Source organism: Ahaetulla prasina, chromosome 1 (genome assembly GCF_028640845.1).
Source record: "Ahaetulla prasina isolate Xishuangbanna chromosome 1, ASM2864084v1, whole genome shotgun sequence".
NCBI classification, from domain to species: domain Eukaryota; kingdom Metazoa; phylum Chordata; class Lepidosauria; order Squamata; family Colubridae; genus Ahaetulla; species Ahaetulla prasina.
Genome location: NC_080539.1, coordinates 123095229 through 123112292, shown reverse-complemented (window position 1 = coordinate 123112292; position 17064 = coordinate 123095229).

Below are 17064 nucleotides of genomic sequence, written 5' to 3'. Positions count from 1 at the left end.
ACAACCTGGTGCGGATGCGTGAAGGGGACGAGTGGAAGACGGCGTTCGGCACCCGGTACGGACACTACGAGTACACGGTCATGCCGTTCGGGCTGACCAACGCCCCCGCCGTCTTCCAACATTTTATGAACGATGTGTTCCGGGACATGTTGGATCGGTTCGTGGTGATCTACCTGAACGACATCCTGGTCTACTCCCGGTCCAGGGAAAGTCACCTCCAGCACCTCCGCCTGGTCCTGCAGCGCCTGCGGGAGCACCAGCTCTACGCCAAGCTGGAGAAGTGTTTTTTCCTCCGGTCGTCCATTGAGTTCCTCGGGCACATCCTCTCACCCGAGGGGATCGCCATGGACCCGCGCAAGGTGGAGGCCCTGAGCAGCTGGGAAGCCCCGCGTCGGGTGAAGGATGTCCAGCGGCTGCTGGGCTTCGCCAATTACTATCGGACCTTCATCCCGGGCTTCGCCACGCTGACGGCTCCGCTCACCCAGCTCCTTCAGAAGAAGGTCCTGCCCGTGGGGTCCCCGCAGGAGGAAGCCTTCACGGCTCTCAGGAAGGCTTTCGCCACGGAGCCCATCCTGCGACATCCCGACCCGCACCGGCCTTCGTGGTGGAGACGGACGCCCAACGCCGCCTCGGAGCGGTGCTGCTACAGGCCCGGCGGATGGCGGCACTCTTTTTCCCTGCGCGTACTACTCGCGGAAGCTCAACCCTTCCGAGCGCAACTATACCATCTGGGAAAAGGAGTTGCTGGCTATCAAGGCCGCGTTCGAGGCGTGGCGGCACCACCTGGAGGGGGCCCGGCATCAGGTGGAGGTCCGAACGGACCATCGGAACCTCGAACATCTCACCACGGCTCGGAAGTTGAACCAGCGGCAGATCCGGTGGTCGCTGTTCTTTGCCCGGTTCAACTTCCGCGTCACCTATATCCCCAGTGGCCACAACCGGAGGGCGGACGCCCTGTCCCGTAAGCCGGAGTACCTGAGCGCCCAAGACCCTCTTCCTCCACGGACTGTACTGCGGGCGGAAGCCTTGGCCGCCGCCCGGGAACCGGTGGACTTACGGGCCCGGGTGCGAGAGGCGCAGCGCCAAGACGCCTGGTCTCAGCAGCGGCGAGCGGAGGCGGGCCCCACGTCTCCGTGGACATTGGAAGACGCCGTACTCAAGTTCCGGGGGCGGTTGTATGTGCCCACGGGGCCGCTCCGGTCCCTCGTCCTGACCCAGTGCCACGACAACCCTGCCGCGGGCCATTTCGGGTTTTTCAAGACTCTCAACCTGGTAACGCGGACCTTCTGGTGGCCCCGGGTGCGGCATGATGTCCATGCCTATGTGACGTCCTGCGTGCCGTGCCGGCAAGCCAAGGCCGCCACGGGGGCCCCTCCCGGTCTCCTCCAGCCCTTGCCGACTCCTGACAGACCCTGGGGGGCGATTTCCATGGACTTCCTGACGGACCTGCCGCCGTCCTCGGGGTTCACCACGGTGCTGGTGGTGGTGGACATGCTCACCAAGATGGCACACTTCATCCCGTGCCGCGGGCTGCCCACCGCCACCAAGACGGCCCGTCTCTTCTTGCAGCACGTCTTCCGCCTCCACGGCCTGCCGGACAGGGTGGTGTCGGACCGTGGGGTGCAGTTCACGGCCCGCTTTTGGAAGAGCCTGATGGCCGCATTGGAAGTGCAGGTGTGCCTGTCGTCGGCACACCATCCGGAGACCGACGGCGGGACGGAGAAGATCATTGGCGTCCTGGAGCAGTACCTCCGGTGCTTCGTGAACCAACAGCAGGACAACTGGGCCGATTACCTGTCCCTGGCGGAGTTCGCATTCAACAACTCCCAACACACCTCCACCCAGACCACCCCGTTCCTGGCCAACTTGGGGTACCATCCGCGGCTCTTCCCGCTGGCGCCCCCGGACTCCCCGGTTCCCGAGACACAGTCCTTTCTCTCCGAGTTGCACGCGGTCCAGCAGATGGTGCGTCGGCAGCTGAATCGGGCGAAGGAGGACTACAAGCGGGTCGCCGATCGTTCCCGACGGGCAACACCCCCGCTGGTGGTCGGAGACCGCGTGTGGCTCTCCACAAAGCATCTCCCGTCCGACCGGCCGGCAAAGAAACTGGACCACCGGTTCATCGGTCCGTTCCCCGTCGAGGCGGTCATCAATCCGGTGGCCTACCGATTGACCCTGCCGCGTTCCATGCGGATCCATCCCGTCTTCCATCGGTCCTTGCTGGTACCTGAGGCCCCGCCGTCTCCCCTCCGGCGCCCGGCGCCACCCGTCGCTGTCGACGAGGACGGGGCGGAGGAGTACGAGGTGCACAGCATACGCGACTCCCGCTGGCTGAAGGGGCGCTTCCAATACCTGGTGGTGTGGCAAGGGTACGGGACCAAGTTCACCTGGGTCAATGCCTCCGACGTCCACGCCCCGGACCTGGTGCGGGCCTTCCACGAGCAGAACCCGGCCCGACCGCATCCCGATCGTCAGCCCCGGGGGAAGGGCCCTGCGGTGAGGGATAGTGTTGTGTCTTGCCCGCCCTCAGAGCAGCCGGGGCCTTCTTACCTGCTCCCGCACACTGAGGAATGTATGCCTCCCGGTCCCAGTCCTGGCTCCATGCCCACACAAACTGCAGAAGGAGAATCTCCCTGCCCCAGCCCTGACTCCATGCCCAGGCAAACGGAGCAGCTAGACCCCTCCCCCTCCTCCACAGCAGGTGAGCCTGAGGAGGGTTTATTACCAACAGCTGATTGGTGTGACCCTCGCATCAGAAGATTGGAGAGGCGGAGGCAACAGAGGGAAGGGAGGGGCAGGCCTTAATGAGTGCTGAGTCATGGAGCCACACCCCATGGCCTATATAAAGGATCTACTTTCTGGCAGTCTCTGAGTCAGGCAAAAGTCGAACTTATCTTGCTGAAGTCACTTACTGGTCTCCTGCCTGCTCTGAGGACTTTGCTAGGACTTTGGGCAGAGCTGCAGAGGCAAGCCTGATTCGGATTTCCCGGACCCAGCCGTCAGCGGAGGAGTGGGACACGACACATAGACATAGACATAGACATGGGCAGAGGTGGGTTCCATTTACCTTTACTACCAGTTCGCAATGGGAATGCTCTTCTGCACATGCGCAGATTGTCCATGATGACGTCCGGGCGGGGGGTGGATCCTTCTGCCGCCATTACTACCAGTTCGCAAGAACCGGACCGAACCAGGAGCAACCCACCACTGGACATGGATTGTGAAAAGCTACAAATCTAATCATTCAGGCAATATTAGATTGTGGCATTGAAATACATAAGGGATCATCTTGTCCCAGCTGAGCCACCCTACTCTATTAGCTCAAGAGAAAGCTAAATAAAGTGAGGAAGTGTTGGGCCCAAAGTCAAACCTTCTTTGCTGTGGCCCAATTTTATGGAACAAGTATTCCTTGGGAATATGTTTGACCTTCATGCCTAACTTTTAGAAATATCTTAAAACCTTCTTTAAATAGACCTTTGATGTCTTTGCTGCCTAGAGACGAAGAAAGATGTGTCGTGTTTTTTAAAATTGTTCTATGTTTAGTATTGTATATTGAGATTGGGTTTTAAGGTTCTTGTACACTGCTCACGATCATGAGATTGGGATAGGAGGGAGGGAAGGAGGAAGGGAAGAGGGGAGGGAGGGAGAAGGGGAGGAGGGGAGGGAGGAAGAGAGGGAGGGAGTAAAGAAAGGAGGGAAGGAGGGAGGGAGGGAGGGAAGGAAGGAAGGAAGGAAGGAAGGAAGGAAGGAAGGAAGGAAGGAAGGAAGGAAGGAAGGAAGGAAGGAAATTGTGTATATACTTATACTGGCTGTAATTTCCATTGAATACAGGATGGTAAATTTCTGAATAAATATTGATTGCATATCAATATTTGTATGTCTTCAAAAGTTTTTTTTTTATAAAGGGTTGAGTTCCCTCTAGTAACCCAAAGTGCTCCAGATCCGAGGATTTTTCTGCCTTGGCGGATTCAATCACCACGACCAAACTCTGAGATCTATTTTGGACAATAAAGGATTATACCGGACAGAACAAAAGTGGGAAAACTTCACGCAAGTAGCTAAGCCAATTCCCTGTTACTTTGTATCAAGCTTGAAAATAGCAAGAAAATGGTGACGAGTTGTTAACAAGTTAACGAGTGGAAAGCGAAAGTGACAGAACTTTTACTGCTTGCCGTCTGCCGCTGGTAGAAATTGCATGCTGTTTTTTTACTTTTACTCCTTGCTGCCTGCTGATAGAATCTATGGGAGATTTTTAAATATTGTTATAAAAGACTTTGTTTTCAGGAGGTTAAGAAGATTTAAAGTGAATATTAAATTGGAAAAAAAGCTTGATAGAAAATGGCAGCCAAACAATTAAAGACAACTGTAACAAAGAGCTCTGGAATTTCTTCAGCTGGCGCCTCTCCAGCCCATACAGCAGATACTAAAACATTGAATTTGGAGGCATTACAGGATAATTTGAAGGATTTTATACAAGAAAAAGTTAAAATAATAATTGATGAGATGTCTGAAATGAAAGAGCAGATGTTAGAAATTCAAGTGGGAAATAAAGAAGTTAAGGAAGGATTTGTGATTGCAGTACAAAGTTTGGCAACAAGCGTAATTTTATTAGAAGAGGAAGTTGAAGAAATCAAGCAATTTAATTCAAAATTAGAAAATAAAATGGATGAATTTCAAAGTAAAATGGAAAAAATAGATGATGAAATAGTTTTGATACAATTTAGGGATATGGAATTTGCTTTAAGAATCCGTGGTTTAAAGGAGAATAAACAAGAGAACTTAAGGGACATTTTTTCTGAAGCATTTGCTGAGATATTAGCAGCCCGTCCAGCTTATGTTATGTGGCTTATCAAATTGACAAAATATATCGTGTGAACTCTTAGATAGCAAGGCAAAAAAAGTTGCCAAGGGATGTTGTTATTTATTTTACAACCAGAACAGTGAGAAATTAGATTCTGCAAGCTTCATATAAGGGAGAGAAGATTCAGGTTGCTGATCAAGATATCTTAATAAAAATGTTAAGGGCTAGGAAGAAATTTGCCTTCCTAGTGAATGAACTTAAAAAATATCAGATTGAATATAGATGGGATATTCCAATTGGTATAATAGTATATTATGCAGGGAAAGCACATCGTCTCAATACAGTTGGAAAAGCAAGAGAATTTTATGTTGAGGCATTAAAAGCTGGAAGTCTTCCCCCATTGGAAGCTAGAAGAAGGGAGGATGAAGTGAAGGAAAGAGAAGTGAAGCAGGTACAAGAACAGATTGTGAGGGAAGAAGATTTATTACAAGTGTTGGAAATACCTACGGCGGGTTCAGATCCAAAGAAACAAAGGCTGACAAGAGCTGCTGCTAAATGCAAGGAACAAGATGTAAAGGCACAACAACAGTTGGCAACTACTACAACGGAAACAGTGGGAGGAGCAAGGCCTAAAGAAAAATGTGATCTGCGGCTGGTGTTCCAAAAGTTTCCTTTTGCCGATAATGGCAATTAAATTATTATCTTGGAATGTTAACGTTTTAATTCACCACAGAAGATAAGGAAAGTATTTCATTATGTGAAACAATTTAAAAATGACATTATCTGTTTACAAGAAACACATATTAGATCTTTAGATCAGAAATATTTGTTAAATTCAAAACTGGGAGTACATTTTGTTGCCTCCGCTTTGGAAAAAAAGAATGGTCTAGTTTTATATATAAAGAAGGATATATCAGCAAAATTAATTGAGGTGGATAATCAAGGAAGATATATTGCTATTGAACTTTTGTTGGAGGGAAAGAAGACATTATTAATAGGAGTTTATGCTCCGAATCAACAACAAGAAAATTTTTTCAAGTTTTTACATAAAAGAATAGTATTTTGGGATTATAAATCATATATATTAATGGGTGATTGGAATGGTGTGTAGGATATTCGAAAAGACAAAAAAAGTTTAAAAAAGATTTCAAGCCGGACGAAATTACCAAAGGCTTTTTTTGAAATGATGGAGGACTTGGAATTAAGAGATATTTGGAGAGAACATAATACAGAAGAGAGGGATTTTACCTTCTTTCCTGATAGGCATCAATCGTTTTCGAGGATTGATTTTATTTTGATTTCTAATGATTTGTATTCTAGAATGAAGAAGACGAAGATTTGCTCAAGAACTCTATCTGATCATAGTCTGGTTTGGATTGAATTTGATCGGGAAAAGGAGGCTAGGAGATCATGGAGGCTGTTTAAATATGAACAAAATGTAAATGAATGTAAAAAGCAAATGAAAGAATTTTTTATTATGAATATGAAAAAAGAGACATCTATAGAGATGGTTTGGGACGCTAGTAAAGCTTATATGAGAGGAACTCTTATACAAATGAATATTAAATATAGAAATAGATTGCAGAAAAAGAAAAAGGAATTGGAAGAGGAAATTAAAAAGAAAGAACAGTTATTGATAAATAGCCCAGGAAATAGTAAAATAAAAGAATCAATAAATATATTAAGAGGTCAGTTTAACATGTTGATGGCAGATCAAGTAGCAATTAACTTACAATATGTAAAACATAATACGTTTAATAATGCTAACAAGCCAGGAAGATGGCTTGCCTATTTAATAAGGAAAAAACAGAAATTACAAATGATTGATAAAATAGAATATAGGGGTAAAGAAGTGTATCAAAAGAATTTGATTAAAAAAGCGTTTTTAAAGTATTATACAAAGTTATATACTAGGGAAATGATTGATGATACAGAGATAGAGAGATATTTACAACAAGATATTTGTGAGCTTACAAAAAATCAAAGGAAAGAATTGAATCAATTAATTACTTCAGAGGAAATTATGTTAGCAATTAAGCAGCTTAAAGTCGGTAAAGCACCAGGTACAGATGGTTTAACAGCTGTTTATTATAAAAATTTACAAAATGAGATGGTTGAACCACTTAAAGAGCTATTTAATAAAATTCCAATGGGAGGAGATGTTCTCCCTTCATGGAGGAAGCTTTTATTTTGTTAATACTGAAGGAAGATCGAGATGGTATTAAAGCAGAGAATTATAGGCCAATATCACTTTTAAACACTGATTATAAGATATTTGCCAAGATACTTGCTAATAGATTAATGCCAGTGATGAATCAAATAATTCATAATGATCAATCAGGATTTATTAAGAGTAGGCAGATGATATATAATGTGAGGCAAATTGTAAATTTACTTGAATATTTGGAACAAAAAAACCAAGTCTCAGCGACACTCTTTTTTCTGGATGCTGAAAAAGCTTTTGATAGATTGGATTGGCAGTTTTTGTTTAAACTAATAGAAAAAATGCAATTTGGGGATTATTTTATCCATGCAATTAAAGCAATATATCAGAAGCAAACAGCACAAATAATAGTAAATGGTGGTTTAACAGAAATTTTTAAAATTGGGAAAGGGGCAAGACATGGATGCCCCTTGTCTCCATTACTTTTTATTTTAACTTTAGAAATTCTTTTGAAAAAAATAAGTGGTTCAGATCGAATAAAGGGAATTAGAATTAAACATCAAGATTATAGATGAAGAGCCTTTGCAGATGACTTGGTTGTTACTGTATCTCAACCAATATATTCAGCTATTGGTTTAAAAGAAATAATTGATCAGTATGGTAAAGTATCTGGATTTAAGGTGAATCAGCAAAAGACAAAGATGATAACTAAAAATATGAATATACAACAAAAAGAAGAGTTAGAAAGATCTACAGGTTTTGAAATCGTTAAAAAGGTTAAATATTTAGGAATATACATTACAGCTTCAAATGTGAAATTATACAAAAATAATTATGAAGTATTGTGGCAGAAGGTATGGAAAGAAATGGAGAAATGGAAGAAGTTACAATTATCTTTGCTGGGAAGAATAGCAGCTATAAAAATAAATGTTTTGCCCAGGTTTCTATTTTTGTTTCAAATGATACCAGTACTTAAGAACGATACCAAATTACAGAAATGGCAAAAGGGGGTTAATAATTTTGTATGGATGGGCAAAAAACCAAGAATAAAGTTAAAAATAATGCAGGACACATGGGAAAGGGGTGTGTGTGTGTCTTAAAAGGCCTAATCTAAAATTGTATTATGAAGCAGTTGTCTTATCATTAATTACTGATTGGATTAATTTAACTGAGGAAAGAGTTCTGAATATAGAAGGTTATGGTTTGTTATACGGGTGGCATAAAAAAGTAATATAATTAGAAATGCATTATTGAGGGTGTGGAGGAAATATCAATATAAATTAGATGGAAAGTTACCGATATGGGCAATCCCGAGACACATGATAGAAAATATAAATATATATTAAAAGATACAACTTCTTTGTATGGAAAAGGGGGAATTACAATTAAAATCCAGAGAAAAGATGGGGGAAGAAGGAAAAAATTATACATGGTTTCAATATGGACAATTACAAGTAAGATGGAAATTAGATCAAAAAATAGGTATTAAGCAAACTGAGGATAATTTGTTAAAATAAATGAGAGATCAAGGTCAACAGCATATTAAGAGGTTGTATAATGTATTAGTAGAAATAGACTCAGAGACTGAATTGGTTAAGGATTGTATGATTAAGTGGGCACAAAATTTTCAGCAACCAATAATGTTGGAAACTTGGGAAAGAATTTGGATAAGGAATGTTAAATTTACACAAGCGCAAAATAAATTTTTTATAAGATGTTTTATAGATGGCACTTAGACCCCAAAAAGTTGTCATGTATGTATCCTAATGTACAGGCTAAATGTTGGAGATGTGATTGTGAAGATGCCACTTATTACCATATATAGTGGACTTGTAAAAAAGTTAAAGCATTTTAGATTAAAGTATGGTGGATTATGCAGAATATTTTGAAAAAGAAGATTAAGTTTACTCCACAGTTCTTTTTACTAGGAATAATTATGGATTGTACAGCTATAGACACTAAATTGATTTTGAACTTAATAACAGCCACAAGACTTTTGATTGCTCAATATTGGAAGAAAGAAGAACTACCTACAATTGAAGAATGGACACTTAAAGTATCAAATCTGGCAGAAATGGCAAAAATTTCTGCTTATTTGAAAGACTATACACAAGAAAAATATTTTTTAGAATGGAAAATGTGGATTGATTATATTCAAAATAAGTATCAGATAAAAAAATATCAAAAAGCATATGAGTAAATTTAGGAATTGTTTTGTATTAGATATATTTCTGAAGGAGAGGGGAATTGAGAGTGTGATGATGTGTGGAGTGACTAGAGATTATAATTTAAGATTTATTTTGGATTATGATTGTTAGTTTTGATACCCCGCATTTTGTTCTGGGAAGTCTTGGGGGGGGGGTAAGGGAATTAAGGGGGGGATGAGGGTAGAAAATGGAATGATGGTTAATGTACAGGGATTATTGAAGATGCATAAATATAATTAATGTAAGGTCAGGTCTGCCCAGCTACCATTTCAGAATGGTGGGGAGGGAAAGTAGAAGAGAGTAGGAGGTAGGAAAGAGGAGAAGAGGAAGAAAGAGGGGTAGAAGAGGGAGAAGGAAGGTGTAGAAGGGAGGGAGGAGAGGATGTAGATAAGAGAAGGGGAGGAAGGTGTGGAAAGTAGAAGAAGGTAGAAGACGGAAGAGAGCTAAAAGGAGGAGATGGTGACTGGGCAAGCCTGACTAATTATATATGACTGTACATTAAATATGTTATTGGATATGAATGTAAAAATAAAACTTTTTTATAAAAAAAAGTTTTGTTGTTAGTTTTCATTTCTTTAATCAACAATCTTGTTCTATTTTCCAATATGTTTTGAAATTTTCCCAAAGAGCAACTGTATTGGTATTGGCAGTGAATAAATGGAGGCAGGGCCAACTAGAGGTGGTATTTACCAGTTCTCCAAACTAAAAATTTCCACTACTGATTCTTCAGAACCTGTCAGAACTGGCTAAATACCACCTCTGCTGCTGATCCAAATAATGTTGTAGCTGCCCTCTCACAATGCCTGGAGATTGTAGGGGTTTGTATGGGAGACAACAGGCTTCAGCTGAACTCTGGTAGGATAGAGTGGCTGTGGATTCAAGGGGCACTGGGATCTGGGGGTTTATCATCCTTAGTTCTGGATGGGGTTGCACCACCCCATATAGACCTGGTGCACAATCTGGGGGTTCTCCTAGGCTTGCAACTACTGCTCGAATAGCAGGTGGCAGTCATGACTAGGAGACTCATTGCACAACTTCATGTTGTGTGCCAGTTGTGGGCATAGTCATTCATGGGCACAGTCATTCATCCCTGGTCATCTCCAAGTTGGATTATTGCAATGCACTATGAAAGGGGCTACCCTTCAAGAGTATTCGGAAGCTAAAACTGGTACAGAACGTGGTGGCACAGATTGTTCTGGAGACCCCACAAGTGGCATGTGTGACACTGCTGTTATGTGGGCTGCACTGGCTGCTAGTTTGCTTCTGGGTCCAATTCAAGGTGTTGGCCACATCACCTTTAAATCCCTTTATGGCATGGGCTCAAATACCAGAGGAGACACCTCAATAACCCACCCCATTCGTTCCATTGGAAAGAGCCTACTTTGAATCCCATCTCCAAACAAGTTTGGCTAACAGAGTCCAAGAGAGGACCCTTTTCTGCTGTGGCCTCTGGCCCCTAAAATATTCTCCCATCAGAGGTGAGATCTGCCCCACACATGCACACTTCTAGCCTTCTGGATGAGAGTCAAAACCTGACTCTGCCCCTTGGCCTGCTCCATTAGGGGTGGCCAACGGTGTAGAAAAGATTGTCACTCCCAGGCTGCCCAACATCTTGCATCTTAACTTTTAATCTTTTTATTCTAATTTTGATTATTTTAGGATTTTTTATTATATTTTAAGCCACCTATAGTTGCTGACTAGTGAGATGACCAGTATAGAAATTCAATAAATAAATAAAAATAATAAAATCTCACTCCTGTGCATACTTGCTAGAGTCTCAATCACTTTGGAAAAGAAGGGGATGATTTCTAAGGAACGCAACATAAAAATCACACTGTTGGGGATCCTTTGACATGTATGAATGCATGATATTTTTTCAAAATAAATCTAAAAGCTGGAATAGGGAATAAACAATAAGAATGAGGTAGTAAAATTAAGTGGTTAAGGCTTTTAAAAAAGTATTTAAGAAGCACTTAAGCAGACTGACATAAAAGAAACATATATTTTAACAGGGAAAAGTAATTATAGGCCTAATACTGCATACCAGACCAGCACATCTGGTCAAGGATGATAGCTCTACCTTCCCCCAGGCCTATCCCTTCCACGAAACTCATAATTATAGCCACCCACATCCTTCCACTTACACAGAAGAACTAAGAAGCCGAGGTGGCACAGCGGTTAGAGTGCAGTACTGCAGGCTACTTCTGCTGATCACTGGCTGCCAGCAATTTGGCAGATTGAATCTCACCAGGTTTCCAGGCTTCCAAGGTCGGTAAAATGAGGACCCAGATTGTTAGGGGCAATATGCTGACTCTGTAAACCACTTAGAGAAGGCTGTAAAAACACTATGAAACGGTATATAAATCTAAGTGCTATTGATGAAGGTATTTTTTTCTTTCTTTTTCTTTTCTTTTATGTACACTGAGAGCATATGCACCAAAACAAATTCCTTGTGTGTCCAATCACACTTGGCCAATAAATTCTATTCTTCTTTCTTTCTAATGGTGTCAGGGCAAGGCTTATGGGATCACATGAATCCATTAAGCCTCACCTTAAGACATCAAATCCCCAGCCCAAATTCCAGCTTCTGGTTTGGACCTAATTCTTTACCCTTGATTTAAAAACATACAAGAAAAGCCAACAGATCCCGTAGGCTATAGATAACACACATGTACCTAGATAGTTAGATGGATGGATGGATGGATGGATGGATGGATGGATGGATGGATAGATAGATAGATGATAGACAGATAGGAGAGAGAGAGAAAGACAGGGACTCTCAATGCCTTAACCATTAGACCAAATCATCAATCTATGAGCATCATCCAAATCTGCAATTAAATAAATACATGGTGGCAATTAATGAGACCTAGCATCACACACCCTATTCTACCTTCCATTTACATTTTGACAATAATGTATTCTGGTTTCATATTTCATATGTCACATTCAAAGAGTGGTGCAAGGTAGATTTCAATTACCAATGTGTTTTGCTTTATAAGGTATATTGCCTGTAACTAAAGCCAGTGAAAAGAGTCTAATCAAATTGTACCTTATATGAAAACTGCATGGCCATCTAGGATTGAATTCCTAGAGTACTGGAATACATGTGTAAACAGATTTCATTAAAAAAATAGAACTTGAACTCTGTCAACTGTAACATCTTGTGCGAGATCATGACACTTTTGAAGACATCCTAAGTAGCTAATAAAGACACAGTTCTCTTTGTAAACTTTTACATTAGCATTTAAGAACATCAATACCAACAAAGGGTATATTAACATAGACAATGCTATTCTTTAAGAAAGGACTTTATGAGACAGGTCCTGGGGCACATCAAACTAATAGGCCACTACATCCTAGCTCCAATGGTAGTGTCCCCAAGATGTGCAGCATGAGTTATTGTTGATCTAAATTTGATAGAACTTCATCACCTGCATTTCCAAGAGTTTGTGTGTATTCATCACAGGTTTCAGATTGTAGTACTTTTGACTAATTAGATAGTAGACACATTTACGTTTCTTTCTGGATAGCCATTGGAAATGTCATGTAGTACACAGACATATTAACTAAGTTGTTGGCTAGACCTTGGATACAAGGTAAGGAGCATTTTCCTTCATTGGACAAAATAACAGTCAATCTTTCAAAAAAATATTGTGGCTTTCAATTGTCTTCCACATTTGATAGAGGAGCAAAAAAAATGGAAACAGGAGTGGAAAGGTCTGTTTATGACTATTTAAGCAAGAAGCCCAAATGATCTTTATCCAATAATATGCTCTGCATATTATTAATGTGTGCTGAAATTTAGAATCATACTCAGGGAGATGATAAACAACTTGTTACGTGGGTTACGTGGGTTACCGATGTTTTCTGAAAATCTCAGTGTTCTTGTTTTGTTTTCCCTTCTATATTTCCTTTTCCCCAGTAAATTCCTTTTTAATAAATGTCTTTCAACTACTCTCACTAATAAGGGACTTTCTCATTAAACTCTTCTCCATATACAAGAATGTATGGTTAAACAGCTACCCCTTGTGTTTCACAAGTTGCAGAAGATTTATTGTAGATAAATTATGTAAAATTGGAGCTTTGGGTAGGAGAGTCCAACCCATCACCCTTTACGTCTATAAGGGCTATGATGAAAGGAGAAAGCCTTGGTAGAAAGACTAAGAATCCTTCAGGAGGCCATAAAGTTCAGTTTGCTGGAGCATTCTTGAAATAATGGACTTACCAATGTCATTTTTAATTGTATCCCCTCCTGGTTGGTAACAATGAAATGTAGATGAGTCATTTGCCTATTTTAGCTATTTTCTCTTTAAGTCCATAGCATAAGAGGGAAACTTTTGTAACCAAAAAAACAAAAAAAAGTCTGTGGTAAATGTTGCTCCATTCTCATTTCTGACCTAACAGCTGGCAGAAAAAAATCAGTTCTGTCAGAGGCCTCCGAAATTGTCACTGCAGCTAGGATTATGCTACCCACATATTTCTTTAATTTGTGATGTTTAATTGGTTTAACTTTTTACTTGCTCCTTGATTTTTCTCCTGAAGATACCTTGTAAAATGGTGTTTCTAACCTTCTGTAACACTGTATAGCTTTTTTTTTTTTTTGCTGTATCATTTATGATTGGAAATCCTCTAGAAGAGATGTTAGAATCTGTGAAAAATGTTAATGGAAAAGAATTTGACTTTCATGAATATAGATTTACTAGTGACTTTACTATCTTGGTAAGGACAACTTGCCATCAAGTTTAAACTAAGAAGGGTATTATAGCTGATCAACTGCCACATAAAGGTATATTTTATTGAAAAACTGCATTCCATTCAGAATCTTTGTGGAAGGGAATCTAGACTTTTCTCTCGTGAATCTTACTTTGGAGCAATATTAGACACAAAGTATTCCAGATAGCATTCCAATTTTCCCTCAGAAAACCCCATTGCTGAGGCTATACAGGAGCTGAGATTATTTTATGAACTCCAAAATATCTTAAATATTGCTTGTGTTGGATATTATGCTGCTGATATAACAAGCTGTCTTTTTTACCTCTTTACAAATGAACTTTGAAGTCACTAAACTTCTTTTAAGGGAGCAGGATTTAGAAAAGAAATATATACTAGAGAAAGCCACCAGAAATCCCTACAAAAATTGAAAACGGTTTTCTGATGAAATGATAAAGTAGATTTTGGCGTCTCCTTTTATTTATTTAATTATTTATTTAATTTTTAAAATTTTAATTTAGATTTTTTTTTTTGAATAAGCGTAAACCAAATTGTCATATGGAATTATTCCATGAGATATACATATTTCCATACATACACACACAGATTCCTAAACCATACAAGCATATTCGCATATCTCCTAGACTTTGTGTAGGATTCCAAAGTAAATATATAATTCTATACATAGTGGAGAATCATGGAACAACTAATAGATAACTCATGGTTGACTATTCTGACAACAGTATAAACCAGAAGCATTTTATGTTGCTGTATTCGGAGTCCAGATGCCTTAAAAGCTTACTCATGTTTGTAATTTAGCATATTTACTATTGTACCTATCAGAAGTGAAGGCTAGTCATTTTTTTAAAAAACAAAAAGACAAAATCTGGATGACCATCCAAAAGATCATCCGGGTACTTGTTTTGTTCATTTTATGCATTGAGTGACAAAAAGGGCTGAGATATGAGATAAATGTGAGTAGCTTCCATTTTTTCATTTGGCTATTTATCCATAACTAGCAATAATCAAAATGGAAAACCACTAGTAATTCTTCTTTCCTTGCCAGCCATGAGCTGCTAATGGGCTATGTCACATTTTGCCTTAAGATTTCTAAGCAATTATCAGGGTTTGGGGTTTTTTTTAAGCAGATTAAAATGTTTCTCAAATTCCTCTTAATGGAGTGTGAGATGCTTTCATTGGCTGCCATTGTGAAAGGACTAAAAAAGTGAGAGGAGCTATATTTTCTCCTGTCCAATAATTGGTAGTCTCTCTTACTTCTTGGTCTTAGTGATATACCAAGAGTAGATAACCTGCCATTAGTAAATACAATGAAAAAGGTTACCTCTTTAGCGTTATGACCAAACTGCAAAATTGTGTTTGGGAAAGCACCACATCCATGCTAGACTGAGATTTTTTTTAAAAAGCAGATTAAAATGTTTCTCAAATTCCTCTTAATGGAGTGTGAAATGCTCGAGTACAGGCTACATTTACTCAGAACAACTGTCACCAAGTAAGTTTCAGGATCCAAATGCAGATTGATTAAAAATGCTTATTATAATCAATATAATAAGCATTTTAAAGTAATCTACATCTACAGCTGAGGCTACCGGTTCAGTTCTAAATATTTTTTCAAGGTCTTACAATTTGTCAATTTATTGGAAGAAATTAATAGCCTTTGGACTATCGCAGTGAGGTATGACTGGAGTGAAATTAGGCACAGTTAATTCCTTCAATGGCATTATCACTTATTCAAATATATATTATTACTTTGCAAGCTCACATGCCGAGGGAAAGCATTATAACTGATATGTGTATCAGTTATTGCAATTAATCTGATTACATCCACAAATAGGAATTACAGTAATTGTAATCTGATGTCAACACTCCATTTTGGCCCAAAGTAAAATTTCAAAGCAGAACTGTCAGGTTTAGAATGTCCCAGGATTTTGAAGGAGGAAAAAGCATTTGAATAAGGTACAAACTTTGTCAGAAGTGCTTACAGTCATTTAAAGACTTCTGGCCAGGCAAGAAGATTTTCACATTCTCATCACTGCATCTCCTCCAGAAGTTTCTGCCCAAAAGCTCCAGAAGGCATGAGATAACATGGAAAGCTTTGTGTCAATTAGTGTGGTCTATTTTACCAGTAGACCAGACTTTTTATATAACTGATATAACCCACATCTTTTCGTAATTGTTTAAACAGCTACTTGGGTTCTAAGGAAGAGCTAGCAGGACTAAAAACATATAGGCACAAAAGATGAACCTTTAATTGTGAACAGAAGCAAGAGACCAGATTCAGGCTACATACTGATAGCTGTATTTTTTGAAGAAAAAAAAAAATCTTCACATAATAAATACATCTTATACACACGGACTTCAAATTTACCTCAGAAATCTATGTACAATATAAATAATTATAAATGGGAACAATTTTCAAGATATTAGCAACAAAGCTAAATTGAATTTCCTACATTACATTCCAAAAGAAAACTTCAAATTACAAATGTAACTTGACAAGGGCATTAGAATCCACACATTGCATGTCGTTTGTGATGCTGTCAATTTTGTAATTTGGTCACACAGCCATATCATCACTTTCAGCTTCTGACATACACGGGGCTCCAGGCTCACAAGTTACATGGATATCCTGAAGGGCTGGCATTAGTTTTCCCATCTATTTCAATGCAGAAGGTGTATGTGCTCCTTTATGTTGGCTCAAAACGCTCCTTTCTATTTAAATGAAAGGCATGCAAGAGCACTGGAGCACGCATGCACGCGCACACGCACACAAACCCAGATATTATTACTAGGACTTCTCTTTAATTTATTTCCAAATAAATAACCCCATATACTGATTCTAAACATGCTTATCTGGAAATAATTCCCTTTAGAATTCATGGGTCCTGTGAGATCAATTAATTTAGAAAGGGACTGTTCTGCATTTCAGTTAAAAAAAGCAAGCATAAATGATACCATGGGAAAAGAGAGTGCTCTTAAGTACAGAAATACAATTTAGGCCTTTAAAAAATCTTTAACAGCCTTTAGGGAAAAATAAGAAAGTGTCAATACTTAACATAAAAGAACTGTGCATAATTTCTTTTTTTTTTATAACATAAAACACTGTTCATTTATAATCAGCTTACATATTTGGGTTTGAGAACATTTTTTTTCATTTGAAA